Source organism: Zalophus californianus, chromosome 12, assembly GCF_009762305.2.
Source record: "Zalophus californianus isolate mZalCal1 chromosome 12, mZalCal1.pri.v2, whole genome shotgun sequence".
Taxonomy (NCBI): domain Eukaryota; kingdom Metazoa; phylum Chordata; class Mammalia; order Carnivora; family Otariidae; genus Zalophus; species Zalophus californianus.
The window spans coordinates 61345005-61356276 of NC_045606.1; positions in this window are offsets into that span (position 1 = coordinate 61345005).

Genomic DNA, 11272 nt, shown 5'->3' on the forward strand with positions numbered 1-11272 from the left:
CAAATTCCATTTAGGATATATTATTGTCAAAAGTAGCTATTCTTTGTTGATATAAAACATTCAGAAAGGCTTCATAAGGAAGAAATGTTGGTATCAATCATGTTATGATGATTATGATGTTCAATCTAATAACTTTAGTTTCATCTAGATGAAGGCTCCTGTGAGCCCTAGGGACACCAGTATTATGCCCTATGAGGCAGGTGAAGAGAAAATCCTTTCAGACTCCTATAACCAGATCCTGGAGATGGTCAGCATGGTTATATAATTGAACACTAGCAAATGGCTTGTTTCTCTTGGCTTGGTAGTTTTGTAGGGGGGAAATTTTTTCCCTCAACCCTCTTAGAGTCCTTGGCTGGGTCTGAAAATGAAATTGACAAGGACAGATTAACAGAAGAAAAGCTCACAAATTTATTAAATACAAGTTTTGCGTGACACAGGATTCTTCATAAGGAAATGAGGACCCAAAGAAAGAGTTGGGCCTGAGTATATTTATGCTAGGTTCAATCAAGAGTGGGCAGCCATGTAGGAATATAGGTTAAGGAGTACAAGGGGAGTATAGTAAGCTGGCGGAAACTTAGCAAGGCCCATTTGTTAGGATGGTGTCCCTTTGTTTTCAAAGAGGAGGTACTTCTTTCGTCCAGGTGTAGAGAGGGCTCTTTTCCCATGAAGGTTTTATGACCTGTTTCAGGGGAAAAGGGAGGGGGAGACCAAAGTGACTTTCCTGCATCTGCTGTTTTCTCAGATGCCTTCAGCTTAAAATATTCAATATGCCAAGGTGCCAGATTTTGAGGTAGCATATCCTAAACCCCATCGATTTGGATTTATTGTAAAACAGAACAGCTAGCTTTTTGGTTTTGCTGTTGAGATTTATCTCCATTCCATGTTTTCCTTGTTATACTCAGTCATGGCCCTGGTTTTCTATTTCTGTAACAAACTTACTGAATTTACACTGTTGATTGTAGCTTTCATATCTTATTTGGAAGGACATACATAGACATGCACAGGTCAATGATTGTGAACTGATTTGACCAAACAAACAAAACCTTTAATTTTTTACTAATCATTGATCTTCAATTTACAGAAGAGAAATACTGATAAATTTTCTTCAGCTGCATTATATAATCCATGTTTCCTATAAATCCATATTTTATAACTGCTTTAAAGGTTTATTCAAAATGCCAATTTAGTTGTTGGCAAATGATTGATAGACACTATTAGCAAAGATGTTACAATAGCAATAATAAACTCAACTTATTAAATTGATATTCTATTGGTTAGTTATTTCTGGATATCAGATAAACAAACACTCGGGAAGGATGTTAGGGAGCCTCCTTGTGGAATAGCTTTCAGTATGATAGAAACAGCTTTCAGTCTGTTTGAGTTTATTTAGATATAATCCTATCTGAAACTTTGACTTTTTAAGGATCATTTCTAAGACTTTTATATGATTGTTTACTTAGACCAGTTTCATGTTAAAATTTAACATTCATTAGAAAGTAAAATAGATGTCATTACTATGATCTTCAAAATAAAAAGTTGAACTCTCCCAGATTTGTAAGTTAATTTTAAACTAATTGATATTAAGTGTAAATTGCCTTTATTCTATAATAGCCAAAAATGCACAGAAGGCTCAGTATGCTATAAAGCTTACAACTACTCATAAATCCACTCATATAAAATATCATTATCTCTTTCAAGCCCATGGGTTTGGGGAATGACGAGGAAACATTTAAAGACAGTTCTCTAATCAATGGGAAAACTATCTTTTGGGGGCTCTGCTCAGCACCTTTTCTGTGAGCATCACCTTCACACTGTGAGCCCATGGCAACTATGTTTGTAGGATGGGGCAGATTCTGTCCCTCTGCCCACAGCAGATCAGATGGACACCGGGCAATCCTTGCATGTGGTTATAACTGGGGATATCTAAATGTAAGTGCCCTGGGCAGCCTTATTCAGAAAGAATCAGAGAGAAGAGACCAGACAATGTACCAGAGAGAGGAGTTTTATAACCCTTGATATTTATATCAATGTTCTATCATTGATGGAATGAACATATGAAAAGCCGATGTTTAGTAATGTAAACTCCTCCTCAGAGTTCTTTGATTTAAATCCTGCCGCTTGAGAGAAAGAGGTTAGGTTGGATTGCTTCTAAGACAAATATTCTGTGAGGCTGTATTTGAATATATTTTTCTTCAAATTTTATGAAAACACATTTATTTCCATTAAAAGAAATTGTGAGATAAGCAATAGCTGGTAATCACTAAGTGGTTTGATTTTTGATATTTCTATTTCTAGCTCAGGAATGTCTGTGTTTGAGCGAGCCGGAGCTGGAGGGAGACATTACAGAGTCTGGAGAAAGTAACTGAGAATAGGCAAGTGTGAAAAAGATACAGGTTTCTTCCTGGGGGACCCACAGAAAGGGGGCACCACAAGTCAAGGGCAGCCCTGTGCTTTTCTTTGAGAAGAGACTACAATAAGTGGGTTCTGTAGTTTTCATAGAACAAGTGGAATGATACTGAACAAGTGGAAAATTAATTCAGAGTTTCTGTCCAAGGTTCAGAAAACACTGATAGAACACCTGTGTGCCAGGCAAAGGGACAGGGGCTAAAAAAAATCAAGCTGTCTAAGATGTGATCCCGACCAGAAGGAGCCATCTAGCAGTTGCCATCAGACCCCTGCACACCACAGAGTGCTGTGTCCTTGGGGCCACTTGGAGGGAAGGCTCGCTTCTGGCTGGCACAATCAGGGAAGGCATTCCTCCATCCTTTCCTCTTGGTACTCAGCATGTCCTCTGTGCCTCTAGGTTACTGCTTGGCCTGGCCCATTCCAGGCACTTGCTTATCTTCCTTATCTTTCTTGGTGGTGTGAGAAATGGAAGTTTGAGAGGATAAGATCCTGCCTCACAGGTGCCTAGTGTATGTGGAATTGATGTGTCATGGAAGTGTCACTCAGTCTTGGTTCAGAAAGGTAGAAAAAATCTGGGGAAAGGAGAGCTAACTAAGATGGGGTGGTAAGGGTAAGCCCTCTGCCAAATAAGTTAGCCTGCAGAATTGGGAAGCTTAAATCCTTTCCTATTATGTAGTCAAGCTCAACCAGAGCATATGAAAGAAAAATGAATAAATAGAGGGTCTCAAGTTTCTGGGAAATAGGAAGATGAAGTAAATTCAGCATCTCCTCCGCCCCTAAAACAGTGAAGTTGAATGTCAAAAGCATAGAAAAAGCTTTTGGATATCTTCTTTAAGTGTGTTTTTGGCGTTTTGGTCTGTAAGCAATCAAGATGGAGAGAGATGTTATCCTAGGGAGGAAAGTTCATAGAAACAAGAAGTAGTTGAGCCCAAGCATTTGTGATGCCTTTAGACTTATGTAAAACCATGGCATGAAAGGACTTTCCCACGTGAATCAGCCAGGCAAGCCAGTGGCCATTGTGCAGAAGGGTGTTGGTGATGGTCCACTTACTCCTGAGTGAAGGGGCCCAGGGGCTCTAGGCTCTAATAAGGGATACTCTGAGGTCAGAAGACAACCCACATGTAATACCCAAAGAATATGCCCCTCTGGAAGTATGCCTCACCACTGCTGCTGTCCCCGTTGTTGCAGCACATTCCTGAGAATGCTCCATGACGTATTTCTATGTAAACCCCAGAAGCACTGAATATAGTACCTTGCACCTAGGAGATATGTGATACCTTTTTGAAGATGACTAAAAAATTCAGAATTTTTTTGAAGATACATCTGGCATGTAAACAAGGACTACATTCAGACAAATAGATTTGGATAGGTGTCAATTATTTGGATAATTCTTGCAAATACAGCTACTAAGAAATATGAAGAATTTTAGCCAGGATTTTGCACATCGTTAGCACTAATTACACTAACTAAATAACTAACTGCTGTGTATTCTGCTAATGGGGCAGGAAGGAGTTCCCTAAAAGAAGCTATTCCAGGGGCCCCTGGGTGGCTCAGTCGGTTAAGCATCTGACTCTTGATTTCAGCTCAGGTCATGATCTTGGGGTATGAGATCGAGCCCCACATTGGGCTCTGCTTTGGGCATGGAGCCTGCTTGAGATTCTCTCTCTTTCCTGCTCCCTTTGCCCCTCTCCCGCCTTAAAACAAACAAACAAACAACAACAAAAAAAAACCCACAAAAAAAAACAAACAAGCTATTCCATTAGTAAATTAAAAACTCAATAATAAGAAGACTTCATTTTTCCTGAGCCCAGCTTATGTGCCAGGCACTGTTTCAAGCACTTTTCAATTATTAACTCCTTAAACAATCACAACAACTTTGTGGAGTAGGAACTATTACTATCCCCATTTTGAACATGACAAAACCGAGGAACAAAATGCTGAAGCAATGTGCCCGAAGTCACATCAATGCCATTAAGTGGCAGAAACAGGCTTTTAACCTTTGGAAATCTGTAATCTGACTGCAGGTTCTGCGATCTTGTACTATGTTAACTTAGTCTTATTATGATAAATTGTAAGTTTCTCTAAATTATTACAAAATATGGCTCAAATATCTCTGACCAAGAAACATTAATTCCTAAGGGTACAGTAGAGTTCTAGGTCCTTCTTAAGACTTTGGAAATATGCATACACATAAAAAAAAGTTAAAGTCGTTAGCATAGACAAGCAAACTAAGCCATTCAGGCCTCGGAATGGATTCTTTGGTCTCAATTATCTGGCTAGCATTTCACAATGATCATTGCCAAATGTCATATTCAAAGTGTTACCGAACAGGCCCAGACTATAAAAAGACTCAGTTTTGTCTCATGGCCAATCTTTCTAGTGTAGAAACTCAACTCTGGCATATAATTACAAATTGATACATTGCTATGGTGGATGGAAGATTCCTTACGACTACTGAAATATTTGATAAATACAGATTAGTGACTAAAGTGACACAGATCATTAAAGATGGGCTAGTGGAAAACCCTTTTAAGATCAACATATATGGATCTTTTGAGATATTGACCCACTTTGCCCTTGTAAATTTTGAATAAAAACACTACAGAATTAAGAAATGTAAATTGGTGCATAATATCTCTTCGGACTTTTGCAGATGTCTATATTAGGACAATTATCCAAGTCAAAACAGTGAGACAGAGAGAGAGGGAGAGGAAGGGGAGAGAGAACTTTTAGGCTCCTGTCAGTGAGAAGTCATAGACAAGTTGACCTGACATCAACTTTCTGACTCTCTCTTCCTCTTTCCCTCCCGCTCTTTCTCCTCTGCTTCCCTCTATGTTGCTTTTTCTGGAAAAAATCTCACTCCTCACAGCAGCCAAGATGACCTTCTATTTCCATAGACCCTCCCTATTCATCATTTTAGAAGGAGAAAGAACCTCTTTGCTCGGACATATTTAACCCCCTCCCAGGATTCTGGGTAGCCCCACCCCCATGAAAAGGGCGAGGTGGGGAGATGGAGCCTCCCCAGGACAGCCGCATGGCAGGTGGGGAGGAAGTACAGATCTGAAGAAAGAGAAGCGCAGGTGAAGCAGAAGAGTAACAGATGCCTCCTGCAACTGCTCAACTATTTACAAACAAAATCTATTTAACCTCCTTCTTGGGAATATTCACCATGTTTTTTTTTTTTGTTGTTGTTGTTGTTGTTGTTTTAGCTCAAAATACATCCAAGTAGAAAAGATAATCCTTTTAAAAGATAGGAAGTCCATAATTAATACCATACAATATGATACAATGAAGTTAAGATGAGAGGTCCAGGGAGTATTTTGTGATGAAAGTAAATGCTTCGATCTTACAAGAATATTACTGTTGCATATATTCTGGCCTTCCAAAGATGAGTTTTTGAAGAGTAGTAGTGGTACCCAGGTATATTAGAACACTTGAAAGCTTTGGGGTAAAACAAACAATCTGGATATGTTTTCTGGCTCCAAATCTTGCTCCTGCTGCTCGCATATTGGAAATTTTCATTTCTTTCTTTTTTCTGGAGCAAGGGACTTAAATTCTTTGGCTTTTGCTTTGTTCACTTTTCAAATGAGGATAATTCTACCTTTCTTGGATGATGGATGCAATGACTAAGGAGATGATGCCCATGACACACAATCATATAGTAGATCCTCAATAAATGTCAGTTTTCCAGTGCAAGGTATCTACTCAGCACAGTCAGGTTTGATTCCCTGTTTCCTTTATTAGCCATTTTTTCCTACTTAACAGTATACAACACAAATACAAATGGAAACAAAAGTAGTTTGCTCAGGTAGTATGGACTAGGAGTAGAATTAATAATAAATTACGCTCCTGTATTTCTGGTAATGAAAAAGACAAGCATATAAAAAAATTAATTACGTCTTGTTATATGTCAGAAATCCAGTAGAAAGGAAAGACAGAGCTGGACACCCACTGAGTCACAATCATGGTGTGGCAAGCATCTTGATAAGAGAGAATATTATACGTCACATTGTCACCACTGTTCTGTCAGTCATTGGTGACTGCGACCATATGAGGCCCAGAATCGTGCACAGCTGCTCAGCACAGCATCCAAACCAAAGAACAGAGCAAGATGTTGTGTTTGACCCATTATTTAAAAAAAATTCAAAATAATATTTTCCTTTCATTTCCTTAGTCATTGCATTCATCATTTCCATTTCATTCCATTTCCTTTCATAGTGCCGAAATGGGTTGAACTCTTCACTTTGTAGCTTTGGATTTTGTGTTCAAATTTTAAAGATGGCATAACCTGTCATCTCTTACTTCTGTCATCTTTTATTTCTCAAAAACAGGTTATTGGTAGGCTGAAATATGTTTTTGCATATATCTGAAAAATATTCCCTTCTACTTGCAAAATGGCAAGCCTCTCTTATAAGCCTATGAAAGAATAGTTAAGGGAAAGTAGTGTTAATTTTATGTAGCTGTCACTCCTTTGGGCCCATAATTGAGATTAAATGACAGGTATGGGATTTTCATCAGAAGAAATCTCTGGAAGTTTGATGAAAAACAGGAAAAAAAAATCCTGAATTAATTTACACAGGCTAACACATGATCATAATTTTGGGGGGATGTGACTTACTGTTGGTAAAATTTAGAAAAATCCACACATATTATTTTAACTGAAGTAGAGTCTCATGAAATGTACATGGTTGTATGGTTAAATGTTTATGGGAACTTTTCAGTTCTTGCTGTTCGGCCTGTTTTCAAAATATTCAAATATATTTGGCTTTTGTAACTTCACTAATTAAACCTCCTAAAACAGATGGAATTATAGAAATTACAGGGTTTAAAATATCATTTTAATTGGTTTACGATCTATGTGACACATAGTGCCATTCATACTGTATAAAATATATATGGATGGCTCGAAAGAGATAGCGTACCAATTAATTTTTCTTTAACTCTTAATTAAATCATGTTGTCTTCCTTATTTAATCCCCTTTCCATTAGCCTGGCTCTAAGCTGGTCTGATCAACCTTAACTGAAGATATAGGTTGTAACCTATATCAGTACAGTTCTTTGAGGATGTATTGGTGAGTTCTTTGAGGATGACTGATGGGTGCGGGGGGAGAATCTGAATTTACCTTCTTTCAAAAGAAAATAAATGACCTTAAGAGAGACCTTTAAAGATGCATATGGCAGTCCCCTGAGTGATGCATAGATTAATCTTTCTTCTTTTAGTATGACTGTCTGTGCAGGCAATCATAGTCCTCTGATTTTCTGGAAGTCTTGATTTCAAATATTCTATTCTCCTGTCTCACTTAAGAACACTTGCATTTATCAGACTACATGTTCAGTTTTTGAGTTGAGACGGGAAGTAATAATCGCTGCACATAGATTTTTGGAAGATTATATAGGCTGCTTCGTGTGTGTCTATGTGCCTTAAGATCAAGAATCTGGTTGAATAAAGCTCACTCTGACCCACAAAGATTCTAATTTTGAGGCCCACAACGATGGTCTCAATTAAATAAACCTGCTTTACCCAGCAAAATAATGTGCAGTTTTGAAAAATACTATGCTACAATTTTTTGGCTACTGTTGGCTAACAAAATTAAACTCAACCGTTTCTTTCAGATATCTCAATTTGCCATTTAGATGTGATTTTAAACACACTAGTCCCCTTTGTTGCCATGGTTACAGGTTTGGGCCCTCATGGGTGATAGAGAAGTATCACAGTCCTGGTTCCTGTTTGAACACACATGTTCGCTGGGTCTCGCCTTGCAGCAGGAGGACAGAGGGGGCTGGAATCGCCACACTCTCACAGCAAGGTAAACCCATGTATCAAATGACACTCAGAGCTGGGGAAATCGCCCACAGCGGGGACAGATTACCTCTTATGGTCACGGTGGAGAACGGTTCAAATTCTGGCTTTAATGATCCCAGATAGAGCCCTTCTCCTCCCCACCAATGTGACACTTTGCAGACATTTTATATATCAAGGAAATATTTAACTGAAACGTGCTTCTGAGAATGCCTACCAAGCTGGCTCTAGGCATCTTCCAGCGTTGCAGGGGTCAATTAAAAGAACCAATCAACTGTTTTTAAAACTTTAAAATATTTTTTAAAAAGTGGGGGGAAAAGAAAGTGGACAAAAAGTAATGTTAAATAGCATGGAGCATGACTAATGGCGCTAGCATGTTAAAATCATTGGGAAAATGTCCTTGGAAGACAAATGAATTTTCAGCAGAATAATTAACTTAATTAACAAATTTGCATGCATATTCATCAGGCTATTGAAGTCTTTCCAGCCCAGCTTGATGAGCGTTGGTGTAATAATTGTCTCATTTACATTCTGCAATCTACTACAATTTAGGGCATGCAAAAAAAGCCGACCTCTTCCCTTCAACTTCTTTTAGGACCCACATACTCCTAATAACACGACCATCACCCACTCAGTGGCCTTAAGTTCTGGCCTTTGGAGAGAACCCCCAGAGAGAGTTGGTGGTGGGTTTCCCCATCCCCCAGCCTTCCTCTTCTTTCTTCTTTTATTTTTTTCCTTTTGGCCCAGGTTCTCTGTTTTTGCCTCTGCTTGCTCTCCTGGGTAAATCTTGGCACCAGTTCTGACTTCAAATCTCCTGGGTCGCCAGACTGCATCATGTAAAAATTGCCATTTCCCTCTATCTCTGCAGGGCAATCTTTAAAGGCAGTAAGGTGTGACGCTCCAGACTGGCAGCTTGGCAAGACGGAGCCCATGGATACCAGCACACGGGAATCTGGACCGTTCACTCTGACAGCAGTCAGCACTGGGAACAAAAGGAATGGAGGAAAAAAAGCGCAAATGTATTTTTACATATTGTAGGCATATGGCCACAAGACCAGCAGAAATATATTTAATTACCAATTGCGCGCATTGAGGAGAAAAACACTGGGAAGGGAAAAAAAAAAAAACTGTGTACACAGCAATATTATTCTCCTTTAACTTTTCACCTCCCTTTTTTTAAAATTGAAGATAAAAGGGATGTGGATTAGAATCAAAAACGGTTATCTGCTGGAATCCTATCAAGGGCGATGAGGGATTTTCACGCGCCTTCCTCAATAGTGTAACATTGTGCAGGAAATGTAAGTTTTCTTTTAATGATTTTAATTATAAAATAATTTTACTAAGGTATTTTTTGAGGGGAGGCCCCGGGGGTACCTAATTTGAACTGTAACGATTAGACAATTTTACCGTTCTATTGAAACTATACTTCCAATGTTACACGTTAGTTTAGGCCTTAACCATGAACAAACAACCCTTGCAAAGTTATAGTCCTGTTCCTTCCGATGAAAGCAGACAGTTCGGCCCACACTTACTGCCTGCTTCCTGTCTGTCAGGCACTGTGCTAGCCAATGGGGGGACAAGGATGAATCAGATAGAGTCCCTGCACTCCCAAAGCTCATAGTCTAAGATGGGAGACAGATACACATATGCATAATTATAATATTAAATTATTAAAATTATAACTATAATTATAATGCACATAATAAAAAGCTGCAATATAATGAGGTGGGTATATTTATCCAGGGGCCACAGAGGACTGCTGTCAGGTCAGCCTGGGAGTCAGTCACCCAGAAGGCCCAGGGAGGTGACTTCCTCTTGGAGGCGTTAATGAAAAGGAACTTTTGGTCTGAGCAAAGGTGTAGGTAAGAGGTCCCACAGTATCCCCCCATCCTGTTGATCCTGTTCCATCAGTCATAAACCTGGTGACAAACTGTATCTGACTCAATGTGTTAGAACATCCTGCTCGCCTAATCTCCACCATCTGGGGAGGGTGGAGTTGGGCAGGCACCCACTGGTACCACACAGACCTTTGGGTCATCTGGTCATTGGTGAGCTGGTGGCTGTGGCTGGAGCTCAGAGCCATGTCCAGTGAGAATCTGTGCCCAGTGGGTCACAAGTCTGCTCTGAGAGGTGCTGGAGAGTGACAACCCATAGCAGGTGGCAGAGGCAGCAGCCCCAGGATTGGGGTCATGTAGGGAGACTTGGCTGCATGACTGATTGGTGGCCACGGACTCTAGTCGGGAAGAGAAAGCCCCAGGATCAGCGCAGGTAAATATAGCCCAACAAACTAGTGGCCAGGCCTTGGGTCTCCCAGCCCTGATTGATGATACCTGGCAGGTGTGCCTATCAGGTTGGCATTTCTGAGAATTGTGTGAATCTCTTTTCTTCCTGGTCTCTGAGGGGTTTATTGGAAAGACAGATATAGAGAAGGGCTCCACCCCCGAGGATGGTATAGTTGCAGTAATCGTCAGAAGCTAGTCCCACCTTCACTGGAGCAAGTTTGGTTAATTTTGGGGTTTGGCCTTGGAGAGGCTAACACTTAAGGAAAAGGCCAAGGTCACTGCAGGGCTCAAATGGATCCAATTTCTTGCACATGAGTTGTACTGACTTAGTTATTTGTGAGCTCAAGTGGCACTAAGTGGCAGAGTCTAGAGTTTTTCAAAAGCCAAACTCTATGTTCTTAATCTCTCTGCTCCACTGTCTATATTAAAATTATTATTTAAGAGGCCAAATACTGGTCACAAACACATAGGGTACCGGACTACAGATTTGTCTGCTTTATTGGCCATGTGGGGTTTGGGGCTTCAGCTTCTCATCCAGTAGAAGAAAAAAAACTAATTCAAACAATTAGGGAGTAGAGGGAGCTAGCTAGGTCTCCTACCTGCACAATACAGATTTTGTCTGTACCTGGAATAACATATTCCAAATAACCTTCCCATTGTCTAAGTAAGTCCACACTACTGTTTCTTAATTGGGTTGACACATGCAAATTTCATTGATTTCATGAACCTTAAAGTGAAGTTATCAGGTTCTGTAGACAATACGTGGTAACTTTTAAAAGTTTGC